At 42.3% G+C, this 18,986-nt stretch overlaps 1 protein-coding gene across 5 annotated transcripts in view; it reads left to right on the top strand.

Moving 5' to 3' along the window:
• Positions 1–2,242: 2,242 nt before the first annotated feature.
• mpp7a (MAGUK p55 scaffold protein 7a) overlaps positions 2,243–18,986 on the top strand; it is a 125,159-nt gene continuing 108,415 nt past the window's right edge. For all 5 annotated transcript variants that reach the window (XM_070986157.1, XM_070986156.1, XM_070986155.1 and 2 more), the window contains exon 1: positions 2,243–2,405. The gene's annotated coding sequence lies outside the window, so the exon portion shown is untranslated. The remainder of the gene's footprint in view (positions 2,406–18,986) is intronic.

Here is an 18,986-nt window from a genome sequence, read left to right as displayed (position 1 = left end):
CGCTTCCACGAAATTCAGTATTTCAGAGATACCCATCAAATGCGATTGAAAAACGTGGGTATTGTACAAACCTGGCAACCTTCACTGCAACCATCACTCTCGACCTCCCCCTTCCGATGGCAACATCCGGGATACATACTGGTTGGAGTCGCGCAGTCTCAAAAACTTGTCAACCCTTTTGTTTGTGCGGTCGCCTTGAATAAATTGAATTTTTTATCCACAGTTGTGTTTGCAACTATTATAATCATTTAAACAGGGCGTACATTTGCAATCAAGGGCTGGAGAAATAATGTTTTATAGGTTATTACAGGCCTATGTTGAGCAGTGACTTGTTCTATCCTGACATCTAGTGGTCATACTGTGACATCGCAGGGAATGTTTGTTCGATATGAATAAATCTTTGGACATGCTACCATGATATTCCCCGAAATATTTTAAGTTTTGCAGTGGTAACTTTTCAAAGAGATATTATCCACAAAAAATATAACAACATTAATGTCGATATTTTCTTAAGTGTACAATTTCCCATTATCACATTATAAGTAACAATGAGGCCAGGTTGTATTTAAACACTTGAATTGTAGTATTCACTGTTTTTATCTGAAAATAAAATCTGAACACAGCATTAAGGCAACCGTGATATTGTGATAAAGAGATACCAATATAACATAAAATAGAAATATATTCAAGAAGAAGCATTGAACAGTAGAAACACAAATTTGTGGCAGTGTTTCACTTAGGCCTCTGAAACTGTATTGATGGTGCAGAGTGAGTAGCTGTCAGAAGAGGTGCTGCTGGGCCCCATTGTTCCCTGACAATATATCCCACATCATATCCCAAGATGAGAACAAAGGAAGCTGTGGTTCAGCATTTTGGCACACAGCGCACTTTAATGTGGGAACAAGGGGTCACAAAGGGGGTGCTTCTATTGTTAGCACGTATCTGGAACTTGTTCACACACAGACAGACGGACAGACAACCCCCCCCCCCCCTTTTTTTTTAGATAGATAGATAAAAGATAAAATGCTGTCATCCGGTGTTCAATTATCTGTTTGTTGCATTTAATAAAAAACATGTCCATGAGTGTGGGATTTCCCTGGATTACTGGTCAGTGGGATTAAACACACTAGACTGTGACTGAAGAGAAACACTAGTCTAACTTCAGTATGTTCAAGACATATTTTAATGATTTATTATTTTTTAGAGTAATCATTACACGCGATCAACCTAAGTCCTTTTATTGGTTTTTGACTACTTGTTGCTCTCTGTCTAAACATGACCTGTAGGGGGAGGTATCACACCACTTTTATATCTCAGGTATGACAGCGACAAAACTCATTCAAGTGATACTTGCATTTCATGACCACTGCTTGATAAAGTAAAACACATTTTAAAATACATTGACAATTTCAAATTAACTTTATTCCAACTATTGAATAAAGCAGCTGAAGACAATAGTGTTTATGTGCGGACCGTTGTACACATGACAAAATATAAAACATCGAAACAAAACATTAAATGATAACAGGTGTGTGGGTGCATCCAAAAAACCCAAAGCAAACAGGATCTTTACCATGAATTATTTGTAAATGTCAGTGTTTACAAATGGGGAGCAGACATATAGAAGGTCAAAGCTTGAAAGATACTTCAACATATGAGGAAGTACAGTTAGAAGTATAGTTTGAAATTATGAGCTGTCTGGCCTAACAGGCATAAAATCAGCGAATAACATTTAGTTGACAGACCTAATGTTGGACATGACTGTCCTAACTAATGATTCAACTGAAAGCAAACAGACTCTCTTTTATTTTAAAACAGTGATTCACAATCATCGCCCATTTGTTTTTCAACAAGGCACTTTCTTTGGAATATTTATACATGTTTATAAACACCATTTCTCAAAGAATTAAACAGTCTAGGTGCAATTATTTCGTTTTCTCCTGTTGGTGAGCAGCGAGTTAGGAGTTAATGATGATTGACACTACCACAAGCCAATAAAAATAAAGACCTGAACCACCAAGCACGCCTCAATAATACAACCGACCAATGAACGAACAGATTGGGCGGGCTATGCGTGAAAGCCCTCTGCGATGCAGATCTCAGAACAGCTTTTTGTTGTCACATATCCATCTGCTAACGTTGCGTCTAAATAAACAAACCGTTTCCAAATCAGCACCTTGCCAGACCACTTTATGGGTCTTAGAGAGTGGCACAACCGAGACGTAACATTTTGAAAGGTTGCGTTCAGCGGACAGCCACAGAGAGCGGAGATGAGTTGAGGAGGTTTCAAGAAACAAATCACGGTTTCGAAAGAGGGAAATAAAACAATTGTTTTGTTTCCGAAAGAACCATTGGAGTACATTGTGACCAGCAAGGAACTATTCAACTCCGACCGCCGATGCAAAGTGAGTACCAACATATTGTATCTAGTTAACTAAAAACTTCACAATTGTCAAGCCCATGAAAACAAAAAGGCAACTCCAGTGGGAATTTTCCAAATGAAAACAGCCGAAAATATCATTATGGCTCAATGGGGAATACAGAGAATATACCTGTTTTACAACTATTCACATGATGGCAGAGCAATATTACTAAGCTTGGTTTGTGTGCTACTCGGGTACAATGAAGTAACCTAACAACGAACTTCTGTTGTTGCTAACTCATAGCTAGGTGCATGATAAAAAAAATAATCGTTTGGGAGCCTAGCCATTGTATAAAAGCTAAAACAGTTTTTACTTCTCAGAAAAATAAACCACAGGCGCTCTCTTAGTATTTGTGCACGCCCAATTGGGCAATACTCCACTAATATGACTATTTAGAGCTATTTGTTTTAACGAAATCCCACCTGACTCCTCTTGTGGAATGTTTCCGTGGGAAAGTGAACGTAGCTCTGGTGCCGGGCGAACACAGTGTCTCATAATGACAATGATAAGCTGTTACAGTAACGGCTACAAGTACAAAAGCTTCTGTTACAATAGAACCTCTTATTAGCGCACAGCTTAGCCTAGAGAACAAAAGCAAATGACAGTGTAGGCATGCTAACATGTACACAAACCATAAGGGCAAAATTTCCTCGTGACACAACTCTCAACTTTTACAAAACACACCCACACCCTGAACGCACGCGGTTCCTGTTCCCAGGAAGTGCAGTATGTCCTGTAGCATGGAGGGAGCACAGAGCCCTGCTGCCCTGCAGAGTCAAGTGTGGTGACACGGAGCTTGTCACTGGCTGTCAGCGCCAAGCCTCTGAGCTGGCAGCCCACTGGGAGACTCAGCACTTGGCCAGCTTCCATCACGTCCCAACTCAGCCATTTGTCCTGCATACTTTAAATTTGTTTACTAGAGGCCTAATGGTATGGGACACCATGTGTATACACCTTACACCATTCTTTCAAAACTGTTATTGCTTGAGGGTGTGACGTGCTATTTTCATTTATTATTCAGCCTTTATTTAACCCATTGAGATCATGGATCTTTTTTTTTAATATACAATGGAGTTACAAGAGTACACATTGATTTTAATAACCTTAAAATGATCAGATAAAACATTTACACACAGTCAATACAGTGGATTTCATCATAGCTTTGAAATCCTTCAAACATGTGATGCTGTGAAGTTTAAGATCAGCCTGTGGATTATTCCATGCAGTAGGTGCAAAAAACCTGAAAGCTTTCTTTCAAAATTCAATACACAAACTAATTCAAAACAAAATGTTCAGAGAGCGACAAGTGTCATTTCCATTATTTCAGGTTCGAAAGAGAGGATGAATGATGCCAAGAATGGCTTTGTAAGTAAAGAGTCAGAGAGATTCAGATGCCCAAGACATCAGTAGTGATTTCTTGAAAATGCCTTTATTTTTCATCAAGTCATTTCTTCCCCTGAACAGAGTTTGCATACTTCTTGAATGCATGCATTGCCGTCATTCAGCAGAGGTGCAGTACTTGTTGTTGGTCTGGCTGTGAGAAACAGAGAAGGACCATAAGAGGATGACCCTCTTTCCCTTTTATTTGAATGCCACAGAGGGGATTCTCTAGAGAGCCACATTTCTCTGTGTAAACTCTGAAACCTCAATGGTTAGTCTGCAGTTTTTGGCCAGCCCCCCATGCTCTCAGTGGGAATAGCCTAGTTCTTCTTTTAAATCTTGCTCATTAAAAGGTGGGAGGCCTTTAGTCTGTATTCCAGCTGGGCAGGGAGAATCTCTCAGGAGACTTTGCATTTTAATACACTTCATTATTCTGGTTTGTGCTGTTTATGAGGTCAACAGCGAAGCATCATGACAAGTGTGTGTGATGACTTCATTATGCCCTCACTTTGCATTGTGAAAGGGCTCACAGGCATCCTACAGTGGAAAAGTGTCCATGAAAGCTGCAAGGGTTTGCCACCAGGAAACAGTCTGGGCTAGCCTGGCCTGCGCGAGTGCCTGTGACATGAAAACAGATTTTTGTTTTTTGATTATTCGTGCCACAGTGCTGGAGTGTGTGTATGGAGGCAGCTGAGGTCAGGGTGGGGTCGGATGCAGCGGCTCAGACGAGGCCCAGCGTAGGAGGCTTCGCCCTGTGTCGGTTGTCTGAACAGGTGTCTCCGAGCTCCAGCTCTGCATAGCTCACATTCTCAGGGTTTTGTTCCTGGCGTGGAGGGTCACGGAGTAGGGGGAGGGAGGTGTGGGAACTGAGAATGCTATGCGCTCAAGACTCAACGCAGAGAATTCATCTGAGCGACCTGCTGATTGAGACAAACGCTTCCTGTCGTTGCAACAACCCGGCTTGTGTTGATGAGAAACCTGTCAGCAGCCCATTGCGCTGTTCATGGCCGGGGACAAAGCTGAGAGTTGGCTTCCATAACTGCTTGTCAGCAGCAAGGCTATTTTCTTGGGGCTTAAGGGTGGGTAGGATACGGTCATTTAAGACTCTTAATCCAAGCATTAGTTTGGATTGCGATCGGCTCACTCAGAATCGCAAGAAATTGCCTTGTCTGAGGCTGTAGTGTTGTCATTTTAAACTTGTTTTGAAATGTGTTGGTTCCTACATTTTGGGTCTAAGGATAAGCAATAAGCAGTATCTCTTCTCATCGTGACTGCCTTGAATACAACAATGTGAGCTTTCTGTTCCTGCAGGAATGCGATTATTCTGGTATTGAAGTAAAGCAAAAGACTAAAGCAGCCAGGAAATGCTAAGGGAGGTTGTCAGGTAGTTTTGGCCTCTCTTGATAGTGACTGTGTTTCAGCTTCATTAGCTTGTAGTGAGTTCTTTGGCTTTTCATCAGGTATTGAGTGAGTTCTCAGCTCAGCTCTCTGAGTGCTGCCTCCTGACATTTTGAGGTGAACCTACTTCACCACTAGCCACTACTAAACTTGGTATCATATGAAATATGAATACAAGTATGTTGTTGGCGTAGATTAATCCAGCTCTGCAAAGTGTAACCAGACTGATCAAAACATTTTTACATCTACTATGGATAACTGTCTTAGACAAATAAATATAAATAAATAAATAAATAAATAAATAGTAAATGTTATATTTTTCCATGATTACACCTGGGCAGTGTGTTGCAGTCATGTTGTAAAATTGACAGCTAAAAAGTGATTATGAAGGCAAAATCTGGATCAAATCTGTCATCAATAGAAGAGATCATCTTGAGAGAGAAAGATCTTCTTTGGTTTATTGCTATCTGAAGTCATTGTTATGGTTCTGTTCAATTGAGCAGCATATACTGTACACAGACAGAGACAGGACATCTGTCTGTCCATCTACCATCCATAAGGCCATTGACACATGTATCTTTCCACCCATTTGGCCTTCCATTCAGCCAACTGTTCTTTCATTCATTCTTTTACTCATCCAACCACATATATGTTTCCCTCATCCAATTCACCCATCCATCTATTTATCCACCCATCAGGCTGTCCATGCATAATCACCATCTTACTCCATGGTATCACTAATCTCTGTTGCGAGTCCACAGTGGACTTGTGAGCCTTCTGCCGCTCTGCTGATCCCAGACGAAGAGATTAAAGTGATGTTCTTGACAGGGGTCTGGCAGGGGCACAGTTGGTGAGCATCACCAGTAGTGATGCTGTGTTGTTTTGCCCCTGCTTGGTCTGCAGAGGTGTAGGGTTTCTCTCAGCACCCCTCAGCGTCTGCAGTGTTGCGCAGGAATGAGTCCACCCAGCAGATGCCCGCCATCAGACACCTGCGTTGGCTTCGGTATAGTTCAGCTCCAATGCTGTGCTCACCATGCAGGCATGCTGCCCTACTGATTCACTGCGGACCCTCTTTTGATGGAGAAAGCAGAGAGGCTGAGCGAATGGTGGTAGTATTCATAAAAGCATGGTGTGTGGGAAAGTCAGGCTCTGAACCCTCAGGGAGAAGGTTAAACTATAATGTGTTACTGTATATAGACCTCAACATGAGTGGTTGGAAAGTGTGGTGTTTTGTTATGGGACACTCATTCCTGTTTTATGGTGTACACTATTAAGAGGTGCAAAGCTCCAGTTGCAAAGTACAGTGGTCTTCTTATTCCACTACATCTTCATGGTCAGCATTTAAAGCTTTGGGCTAAGACTTGTACCACAAGCTATTGCTGTGGGAATGCTACACAAAATGCCTTGATCACAATCTTGCAAATGAGATGTTGGTAGGGTTTTGTAAGTCATTTGCTTAAAGCTAAAACATTGCTTCAAAAGGAATTGCTGCACAATTAATTAAAAACCTATTGTAAGTCTAACTGCTTGTTACCAATTTGTTCATAGTCAGTGAAGGCTATAGCCTTACATGGCAAGACAGTGGGTTCACTTGACTGACGTCAAGCTTATTTGTCAAATGTTGTTTTATTTATGAGGGTTTTCCATGCATGGCCCCTTCCTAACATTACTACGCCTATCCCCCTTATGGCAGCCTTGTGAATAATTCAGCATAGTTGGAGTGAGCAGAACCGAAATAGGCCGAAGTGTGTTCTTGTTTGGGGCTCTGTCCAGCAAATCACAGCAACCGCAGAGGACTTGTGTAGTTGTAGTCAGTATCTCTGAGGTAATGTCCAGTATGGAAACAAGTGAAACAAATTTTAAGATAAGGCACTGGACAAGATAGTGCTTGCCATTTTTGCCACTTGACCTCATGGCTCCAAATTTGCACCATCAGCACGAGAGGATCTATGTCACGGTGCGATAATAATGGACCATGAGGCTGCGATATTCATGTAGCCTCTGTTGATATCTGGAGTGCTTGGCGAGCTCGGTTACGACGTGCTGCTCCTGTGACATGTTTTTCTTCCTTGCATTGATCTCTAAACCTGACAGCAACAGTAACTTAACCACGTGGCAATGAGATACTGAGACTGTAATTCATTGAAGGGTAATGAGAACGCAGCTATGTTGTAACACACACAACATACACTGATGTCACCACCAGCTGCTTCTGGCTCGTTGCTGTGAGAGATTATGCAATTTTTAACGAACGTCAGTTTTATTTGCAGTGGTCACATTCTAGAAGGCAAGATCACATGAAAAGTAACACCACAGGAGAGGAATTGAACCTCACGATGGATGTTGTTTTTCTCGTTTGAACCGTATGAGCCTGCTCCTTTGCTCCTCTGCCCGGTACTCAGGCTTTGCCTAAGGGATCCTACTTTGACCACATGACTCCCTCTCAGCTTCCTAGCTGCAGTAATGTAATCACTGATTTCAAATGCGATAAGGAGAGAAAGGACAGATGGTCCAGCGTTGCTTACCTCTCTGATCACATTCTGCCTGGAAGTCTAATGTAATTTACCAACATTCACCCAGTGGACAGCTACATCCAATTAAACCACGTTTCATTTCCTGGTGCCACTCAAGATATCCATTCCACCATTTACATGGCTGTAGTATAACCGTTAATTAGTTGACTCAGTGGGTGTGGTCATGTAGAGGCCTCCAGTCCTTCGGAATAATGTAGATTAGCACAAGAGGGCTTTCTTTATATGCCTGCTTTCTTTTAGTTGGCAGGGATTCTTTCCAGACAGAAACACTGGTTTTCACAGGCTAAATCCCCGCCTTTGTGTGTGGGGTGTCTCAAGTAGTGTCAGCTGTGGCTCTGTACACTTGTTGCTGTGTCTCCTGCCACCTCCTTCTGGCTACAGGCCCCCCAGGGCTGAATTTTCATTTATCTGTTAACATCTCTGCCCCCTTATTTGCCTCTTGACTAGGCTCCACAACACTTAGATGTTTGACGGTCAAAATGAGGTCTGTGTGCATTTGTGCGTGTGTGTGTGTGAATGCTTGCTTATGTCTCTGAACTTGAAAGCATGTTTTCAAGCCTGTGTGTGTATGTTTGTGTGTGCATGTATCGGACAGGCATTCATTCTTCTTTAGCCCACTTGGCTCGGTCTCTGTCTATTCCCTCATTGCTCATTGAGTGCAATTACAGCAATTTAACTGTGAATACCCCTTCAGAACAGCCCATTAGAACCATTAACTATGCAATCTTCGCTCTTTGATGGCTGGGCCCACATGATTACAACTATTCACTCTGGATGATGGCAGACAGGGGGATAGGATTGTGAGCAATATAAACCAATGGGACTGCTATACTCTGTGCCCTGTATATCATGTAAGTTACTTTTGTTTAACAAGGACCATTATCCTCATTCATGTCAGCCATTTACTTACATGTCCCACTAATAGATAGGTCTAGTATCTAACTAATTTACTTTTAACTGCAGGCATATTAGTCAATCGTTAGTAGTGACTGCCTAATAAGGTTTTGTCAGATCTGCTGGACAGAATAAGCCTAATTGTTTCTGATATGGTGGCAGAGACAGTTTAACACACTGCAGCTAAAGAAAACACAGGCAGATGGACTAAACCCATTCACAAACACGAATGAATGAATGATTGTGTCACATGTAGGAAAAAAAATCTGGATATAATAAGAATAAAGATAATTAACAAACATATCCACCAGTTTTGAACATATGCGAGCACAGAAAACACAAGTAAATGCAGATTCGTGGCAAGTTGTACACAACACAGTGGAACATTTCAGCTGACTTTAGGTGAGGCGTAACTGTTGAGCGAAGAAATAACACGTTCCTCCTCTTAAAGTGAAGTGAAAATGAGCTGATAAGACTTTATTACAGCAGACTTTTGGGCTTGTCAGTAGGAAAAGCACAGGTGCCTCTAATACATAAATGATGGCTCTGCTCTTTAAAAGCGCCCCAGTAAGTCATGACAAGACGGTGAGCCAACATGCATAAAATCAGGATCAGCAACTTCAGCATCTGGATGTGTGCATCAGTCTCTAGTGTCCTTAGAAACATCTGTTGTGTTGTGCACGGCTTTATGTATTTGCACACTGTGTTTCATTGTGATGCGTTCACATTTCTCGTGTTGCTATGTGCTTGTGTTTTATTTATTGGCTTTTAAATGTGGCTAATGTGTTGTACAATGAGGTAACGCACATTTCCTCCAGCACATGCTACCACATAGTTTGCCAGTTTATGCTAAATCCGTTTTGTCATATTGGAAGTAAAATGTCCAAAACAAAACCAGCATGTGTGGCTGCCATCATTTGAGCCTAACATTGCCACAGTTGTAATTCAGTATTTGCCCTTCAGCATCCTCAGATTTAAACAGCTGTAATCGTTCTCTGCTGTCTATCATATGGTGCTCACATATCAAAGGACAGTCTTCTTTGCTCACTGCCTCTCATATCACCACTAATTGCTATGTAACCTTATGGAAATGCCATTGAGTGGAGGTTTTTGGCTCTGGTGAAGTGAGAGTGTGATATTTATAGTTTGCTTTGGATTGTCAAGCATTGATAACAGAAGCCATATGGCATTCATGCAGCTGTGAGTGTTGAAGCAATTTAGTTTGTGTGCAGCGATGGTGGCTGCATCGTGATTCAGTTTGTGAGTCACGATGGATTTGAATAGAGTTTGAATAGATGGACTCCGCAGGGTGGAGTTGAGGTTTGGTCTGTAGGCTCACTGGGTCACAGAGTTTGTTTATGGTGCATAGTACAATATGCTGAAGGACTGGAGCTTGTATTGATTAACACGTTACAGGATAACTCAAAACCTACATCAGGTGAGATGGAATGATTTGTTGTCATTTCAAAATGTGTGAGTTAGTGGCCAGTAACGAGACATACAGTATAATCTGTTAATAACCAATTATGTTAATAATTAATATACGCAAATTACTCTTAAAGATAGTTTTGTAAAACAGTTAAGATGTCTTCTTGAAGGAGTCATGATATAAGAACTACAAGACTGACAGTTTCTCAGTTCTCCCCCAAACCCCGGCTCTCACAGTCGGTCAGTGTAATGGCTGCTGTAATGCTTTTCCTGTCCACCCAGTTTCCTCTCTTACTTCCGGGGTCGTCAGCACCAGATCGAGACAAAGCAGGTCTTTCTTTGTCCGTTTTGAAGTCGTCCCTTCAACGGCTGGATGCTAATGTGACTGACCATCAGCAGCTTCTGTCCTGGTCAGGGAAAGACAGATGCAGAGAGAAAAGACTGAGATAGATAGCAAAGGAGGGGTAGGGAGGGGTGGCATGGAGGGTGATGACTGGAGCATTTGGCATCCGGTGAACAGAGGAGTATTGTGTGCCAGTGGGCCACTGTGGAACAGACTGCTGCTTTACAGGATGGAACCGGTGTTAAAGGTTCAAAAACTTTGAGATCTGCCAGGGATGCATTCACCAACCATCCACCTGCCAACAAAATGCCCAGCATCAGTGCACTGCAAATTCATGTGTGCAGGAAAAGGATATGAACAAATATACAATATTTAAAGGGTCAGTTCTAAGTTTCCCTGCTGTGGACCATCTTCTTCTGATGGGGTTTTGGTATTCTGTAATTTTGTTGTAGGATGCCTCTTTTTTCCCAATCAGCTGACAGAGAAGAGGTCAAGCAGTGGTCAAAGGTCAGAAGGACAGGTAGCTCATTTAGGCTTGAGTTTCAAACCATTTTATTGTGTCAGCGTAGTTTGATGATGGTCCTCAGCTCGTCTCCAGTTCTCAACACAGTGCACATTTTATTCCAAACAAACATGGCAGCAGCTGATTTTGCTGAGTAGCACAACTTCAGAGAGAGGGAGGAACTAATAAACCACAAGATCCGCTTCTGCAGTGTTTAGAATAAAAATATACAGACTGTTGTGCCGCAGTGACTAATGTTTGAGTTGTGGACTAATCTGATATTTAAACGGAAGTTTAAACTTAGACTAGTCCACTGTTGTAAAAGTAGGAAACAGTCAATGAATGTGTTCATTAATAAAATAATACAGTGGAAACCACTTACAGTGATCATGTCTGTGATGAAAAAAGCATTTTCCTGTCGGTTGTGTGGTGTGTGCTCTGGAGCTAGCTGTGCTAAAGCTACTGTTGGTAGCTGTTACACCAACATCTAAAAAGCAAAATTAATCCTCCAGCGATTTGTGTGTTGCATTTATTACAATTTCTACTTTGGTAGCTTTATCTTTTTACTGTTGAGACCTCAGTATGCATGCAGCACCAGCCACAGGTAGCAGACTGATTACTGCAAAATTACTGCCAAAGTACATTGTCATGGGCATAAAGTAAAAAGGAAAGAGGAAGTTACCATGTATGAAGAGACCCAAAATGTACACTATAAGCAGACTGCTTTGTTAGTTTGAGTAATTTATTTAAACAGCATCGGTGCAGGAATAATTCTGTCCTAAGCGTCTTGATCCATGTAAGTGGTTGACCACTATAACCATGATCATTATAAGCTGTTTTCACTGTAATAATGAGTTTAATCAACTAGTATTTCTGGTGCCAACAGGGGGGATAGCAAAGTTTAATCAACTGGTCAACTAATCATGCACATCCCCAGTTTAAGTACCACTGACAGGATTTTATACCATCACTCGGTAAGCTTTATCCTCTGTATGTTGTTGAACCTCACAGGTTTTTGTCAAGATTGATCTTAACTTGAAAAGCTTAGTGTGACAGGACAACAATGAGGTTTCCTCCCTGGTATGTTGGACCATAGATTCTCTCATCATCTAGATTTGCCTAATCCCATTGACACAATTGTCAGCTAGCTGACAGGAAATGAGTGTGAGACAGATGCAGTGTCCCATTGTCACCTCAGGTTGGTTGCTGTTTACTTTCATGTGTTTGAAACATTGGGTCATAGCACCCTAACCCTAACCCTAACCCTAACCCTGTGGTTGGTGCATATTGCTGACATTTTGAAACATTGTGCTCATAGGAAAATCTCATCCAAAGCAACATTACTGCTGAATTCATTGTAGCAGTGTGTTATGAATGATGTTGCTTTAGCTTGGAACTGTGTGCGTAGTGGGGTGTTAAGAAATGATACACACACACACGATAACACTTGATAAACTGCCTCTATCTAGCATGTGTTCAGTTCCCCTAAGAGAAGAGGCTCTTTGGCAGCTCCTGGCAGCTCTGGATCGAAAAGATAACCACAGAGTATGAAAGACAAAACAAAGTTGTTGGCAGAAGAGAGATGTGGAAACATCTACAGCACATGACTTGAATGTAAAATAGAAGATTACATTGAGTCACATTTGCAAATGTTACATCCTCAAAGCAAATATGACAGTGCTGCAGTTGGACCCACCTGCCTGTGACCAGGTGCTACTGTAAACCACAGTGAAGGTGGTCTTCTTATGTCAATCTGTGATTCACATCCATTTTTTCCAGATGTGTATAGTGTTACGCAATAAGTAACGCTATTTCATACCACTCAATTTGTTTCTTTGTTATTTCATGTGGTTGTACGTTCATCCTTCCTGAGCCTCTGGCAGAAGTTTCACTCAGCGGCCCGTTTCGGTTTAATTTAGCAGATGAGAGAAGATAAGAACTGGGGAGACCTTCATGGCTTTTTTATCATTTCCATTCTCCAGCAATAACATTTGCATTCCTGTAAAGGCACATGAATGTGTGTTTTCCATAATGTGAAGCATCTTCGCCTTGCTGGGCAGCTTCATGTAACACTAGATCATCCCTCATGCAAGACGTTCCAGCTCATAGCTCCAGTCATTCTTGGCAGGCAATTAAAAACTGTCACTATGGATTTTCATTCACAATCTAATTTAGAGAACTGTACACTGGATGAAAATGTATTTTTCTTTTTTTCTCATAAAGGTTAAAGGTGTTCAAAGTGTTCCAAAGCATATTTTAAAGAAAAAATATAAGACTTTAGATTATAGACAGGACTGGGATCTACATGGTACAACTGCTAACTCACTTTTGTTACGACAACACTGACAATCTAAATTTCCCAACAGGGTTGAAGGAGAAAGTTGGCAAACATTTAAGTTCTCAACAAATGGACGTGTCTAAGCAACTGTGGCAGACATGCTTGCTTTTCTTAGTCTGTGTGTGTGTGTGTGTGTGTGTGTGTGTGTGTGTGTGTGTGTGTGTGTGTGTGTGTGTGTGTGTGTGTGTGTGTGTGTGTGTGCGTGTGTGTGCGTGTGTGTGCGTGTGTGTGCGTGTGTGTGTGTGCGTGTGTGCGTGTGTGTGTGTGTGTGTGTGTGTGAGAGTGTGAGAGAGAGAGAGAGTGTGTAAGTCTATGTGTGTATTGTGCACACCTGGGTATATTTGCACAGCGTGTGTGCTAAGGGTCGGTTTGCTTTGTCCCATCAGTCACATCAGTGGTATCCTTATGTACTATGTTGTAAGGCCTCGTTCTGAACAAGAAAATCTAGTTCTCCTCCGGAGATCAATAAAACACAGTATTTGCAAGTTGGATGCACTGAGCTGCATTTTTCCGCTGTGAAGAATTTGACATTCCAGTCTGATGTACACAGGTTCATATCTGACATTGGTTGTAAGGTCGGTGAAGCCGAGTACGGCCTGGAAAATTCTTTGGTAGATCCGTGAATTAGACAGCTGCAAGCGTGAAGTGCACAAGTGAATGAGTTGTTGTGTAATGAGGTATTTAAGTGTTTCAGTGTGGCAACCATTCAAAGAAATAAGGATTATCACCGGTAGTGCTCAGATTCCCAGTTATACCAGCCCTGCGTGTGTGCAAGTATTTGCTTGTCTATGTTGCTGTTACATTTTAATTCTCAAAATTATAGTTTTAGCCACTGTGTGTGTGTGTGTGTGTGTGTGTGTGTGTGTGTGTGTGTGTGTGTGTGTGTGTGTGTGTGTGTGTGTGTGTGTGTGTGTGTGTGTGTGTGTGTGTGTGTGTGTGTGTGTGTTCATGCGCTCATCGGCCACAGTGAAGTTTTACAGATGGCTTCATTTCTCAGCGCTGGCATTATCTCATTCTCACTGAAGATAGCAGCCAGATACTCCTCCACTGACGAAGAGTATCGGGGCTTTCTCAGCCAGTGATGAGGTTATTTCCAAGAATATGTTATCCAGAAAAAATTCCCAAAGTGTCAGTGTGTTACACAGATGGTTCCTCCCTGTTTTCACTGGGACATCAGGCAAATGTGTTTGTCGAGTGGCTTGAATTTGCATTTTTATACCTGATGTATTCATAGAGTGGCAAAGGTTAGTTGATCAATGTCTTGTTCTCGCTCCTGTGGTGGCGACCTGATTAGTTCCAGTCTGAAAGAGCTGTTTATGTAGCATCTGCAAAGTTCGTGAACCAGGCAGTTCCCTCCTGTTTTGTGCAGAGTCACAGGTTCCCAGTTAGGCTCAGAAGTGGTTTCAGAAATGAAGGCTTCAGGACTGGATAAGGTTGAGAAAAACAGTGACACGGCAGCAAAGTTCATGTTTTGGTTGATTCCTGATCTGATGTTTTATTGTAAGCCAAACCAAAGAAGTCAAATGTTGGATTGCAACAACAGGCTGGATTGGTATTAGAATAACACAGTCTAGTTGGATTTTGTATGACTCTGTTGTTCACTTCCACAGAAGTTGACCCTCTAACCTTGTAGCTTAACCTGATTAAGTGGACATTACTCACTGAAATTGGGAAATAGCCTCACTGTGCATTTACATTTAAGTCATACTTTGCATGAACTTTTGAAACACCTTGTGCAGTTTTTTTTTTTTTTCTTTTACAGAGTTTTATGTTTTATTCCAGGCTTAACACACAGCCTCCACACGTCTCCAATTTCACTGACAAAGCAGCAGTGAGATGAGAGGCAGGCTTTGGTAGAAAGTGATACCTCTCCACTTGAATGGAGGAGGAAGTGTGTGTGTGCATGTGTGTGTGTGCCCATGTGTGTGCGCATGTGTGTGTGCATGTGTGTGTAAAGATGAGGGTGCTTCAGTGTGAGTGACGATTAAGGTGAGAAGGTAGGGAGAATTAATGATGATTTTTGATGTGTGTGTGATGTGTGTTGGATTGTCCTCCTGTGCGTGTGTGCATTTGTCTGTGTGCATGTGTTATTATCAGGCTGCTGACAGGTGCTGCTCAGCCACTTAGAAAGGCTGTTGGAGACAATGGGGATCATTATTGACCGGACAAAATGTCTTTCAGCTCGGGAAACACACCAACATCTGATGGAACACAAAGCTGAAAGGACCTGTAGGCAATTACCTCAATTACAGGAACAGTGAATCGAAACTTTAATTCAAGCACAATCACACACATTAGTGACACATTCATCCACTTTGGTGCAAAGTCCCTTGATGACCCTTTTCAGCACATTGTTACACCGTCACTTAAAGACTGATGATATTTAAATGAGGTGAGTCACATTTAGAGTTTGGGGCACCCTCTGTGATACTCAATCGAGGCATTGTTCTTTGTGCCTCCTCCCTGCTTCATGCCTACGTTCTTCTTCCTAGCAACCACAGAGCATGCAAAATGATTAGGGGCACCAAGAAATGGGGTTACACACACCCTTATTTTCAGTCCAGTATGTCCACTTACTGTATAGTGTGGTGGAGGAATGTGTTAATTGGTGGAACTAACAGAGAGATAAAGGAGGAGGTCCTGTCATGCAGTAATTCAGCAGAGAATCATTTCCTGCCCTTTTTACACCCGATCATCCTGTTCTCTATTTCCCGTGCCCTGCCTCAGGTGAATTCAACACACCTTCCCAGCAGCATGAGGCTCTTCTCTGCACATGGACCTCAGCCGATGACTCTGTTAATACCGCCAGTTGTCTTTCTCCCCTTGCAGCAGTCTAACTGCTAATTGCATGTAATAACTCGCCCGTTGTTGGTTTTGTTCTCGTTCTCAGGAGAGCAGAATTAGCAGCAGCAAGTGATTCAGTGCAAACACAGGAAAGAGAGGCTCATGATGAAATATGCAGCAATGTTTTGTTTTAGCCTGTGCGATTACTAAAAGCCCTTGGTGGTCCAACTATGAGTAAACAAACTCGAGTGCCCACGATGGGGGGCTTCATGCACCATTCAGCAATCCAATGAGCACTTTGTTTGAAGCATACAAACCCCCTTAGCAATTTTGTTTCTTTGACTATGTTCTTGCTCTTCCATGCAAACATTTCAGTCAGTTTGTTGGGTTGTGGTGAATGATTGGCGGCTGTCTCTCTCAGAAGACATTTGGAGCAATATGTGTAACATGTTCAGACCACAACAGGTAGCAGTTAATCAAGAAAGTAATGGCTAGATTAATCAATAATTAAATAATTACTTGTTGCCGCCTGAATATAATTACTCCACAGTAGATGTAAAACATGAAAACAAGGTAAGTGTCATGCCTTATTGTATTCCTCATTGCGTCAGAGCCATGGAATGAATCTCACACCTTCATTTTTAACGTCTACTGAGGAACTCCCTTTTTATCCCGCAGCAGACACTGCATATCATAGTGAAAGCATTTTTGTGGCCATTCTAAGCTGCTGCACACAGGCCTGTTTTTACAAGCCATTACTTGAGCTATGTTAGTCTGCTTCCAAAAAAGATTATGAATGGACTTTCATCCAGCGCACAAAACCTGTAAAAACACACACATGTTGATGTGATGCAACATCAACCACTGCCTCTTGTCTGATCTTGAGTCAAAGTATGAAATCAAACCATCAGATGTGCTGTGGAGCAAAATAGATGTTCAGATCACATTGTAATCCCCTTTTCTTGCTCCGACAGGCTCTGTCGAGCCCCCCGAGCGTCTAGAGTTACTGCTTAACACTCATCTAATCAAGAACCAGGAGGGCAGGAATATGTGGCCAGACAGAGACACACACACAGTCACAGCACCATTATCAGCCCCGTCATCATTTGAGCTTACCCTCTTTACCCTGCAACCCGACTCTGAAGCTCCTCTGACTCTAAAAACAGACCAAAGTCTTACCACGGAGCCCCTCTTGTCGCCTCCTCAAGCCCTTTAATTGGGAGGTAAGGGAGATAACCTGGGTCTCATTATGCTTCACTGTGGGATGTGTTTGAGATCTGCCTCCCCCTTTCCTTTCCAAACTAAAAAATTCAACCTGACTTTGAGGCAGCATGGTAGAAGATGAGCAACACAAGGGGCGCACCAGGATTAGCCTGAGCTCCTGTTGCAGTTGGCAAAGCTTCATACAGGGATTGTGTACCAGTTCGTGAGTATAATGCACATCTAATCACAGGGAAAATCTGAGAGTTTAATGACTTTGTAATGGCTGCTGTGAGGGTCTCTGTCAGGGCGAGCGATCAGAGTGAAGGAGCTTTGGTAAGACAGAAGGCTTGGCACCCTCATGCGCACACACACAGAATTAGGCTGCAGGCCGACCTGTGTGAGGGTAATTTGGGAGGTGCTGATCGCTGGTGCTCTACGATGGCTGCGGTCACTGTGTCGGGGGATGGCTATGATGATACTGCCACTCTGATCGCCTGTGTATGTGTGGCTCTGCTGTGGAAAATGCTGTCTTGCAGTCTTCAAGGTCAGACTGTCTGTCTGTATATATCATGAGTCTGAATTGTCAGGATTTTTCTGTAGATCCATCCCATCTGCTCAAAGCAGGGGTGGGTGACATGACATAGACTTTATATCACAGTGTTATGGAAATAATTGGGACACTTCGCTCAGAACATGATTCTTCTTCTTTTCACTATATTGGCAGTACAAGAGAGTAATCTTAAGGGGAAAAAAATGATTAAATAAACTGATTTATTGGCTCCAAATGGGAATGAAAATGAGATACAGGCCTACACGTGTTTTGTGTGCCAAATTCAGAAGGCAAAAAGACACAAAATACTTCTTGGGGATAATAAAATCTTGACTATGTTTGGTGCTGAAAGGTTTATCAGAAGTTCTCACACACTCTTTTGCACACACTTCACCCCTTTTGGGACGGTCTCACCCACAGTGTGGGCAACAGTCAGATGGCCCAAACAGGGCTCACTCACACTGTAGAATAATGGAAATGAGTCCAAGACGTAATCCCTCTGTTGTTCACAGTGTTGTCAATAAGACAAAGCAAGGGTCTATATACAGTCATTTTTAAGTGAGTGTGTTTGCTTGGCCAAGCTACAGCCCAGCCCGTCTCTCAGCCCGCTGTAGCTGGCAGCTCTGGTGACAGTCTGGTGGACCATAGCAGTCTGGTAGTGCAGCATCTGCTACTGGCAAAGCTGTCCACACACTGTTTCACCACCTTTCTCCATCTGCTCCATCAGACTTGATCCATCTGGTGGGAAATGAGGCAGACTGAACATCAACAGAGTTACTGCTGACTCAATTACAGACATGTTTTCTGTTGTTTCTATAAACAGTTTTTGTTTTGCTGTGTATAGTGAGCAAGCTTTAAGTTAAACGGCACTACTTATACAAGACACACATGGCCATTAGTACTGCCTGGCATAATGCAGTCTTCAAAATGAATATTTTAGCCTCGCAGTCATATTACAGAAGAGAAGATCACTACTTCCTACGTCCTGCACATCTGAATTAAGCATGTCCATACATACCTTAACACAGTGTTTCCCAACCGCTGTGCCGTGGCAAATAAGTGTGCTGTGAGAAATCATCAGGTGCGCCGTGGAAGATTATCCAGTTTGGATAATCATGTGAAATCTTCCCGTGTGTCTTTCTTCAATTCCTGCAAGAATATCAGCTTTGTGTTCAACTAAACAGCCCCAGTTTTCACACTGAGTAAGTA

This window comes from Chaetodon trifascialis, chromosome 18 (assembly GCF_039877785.1).
Source record: "Chaetodon trifascialis isolate fChaTrf1 chromosome 18, fChaTrf1.hap1, whole genome shotgun sequence".
Classification (NCBI taxonomy): domain Eukaryota; kingdom Metazoa; phylum Chordata; class Actinopteri; order Chaetodontiformes; family Chaetodontidae; genus Chaetodon; species Chaetodon trifascialis.
Note: the sequence above shows the minus strand (reverse complement) of the source record. Positions and strands in the feature narration are given on the sequence as shown.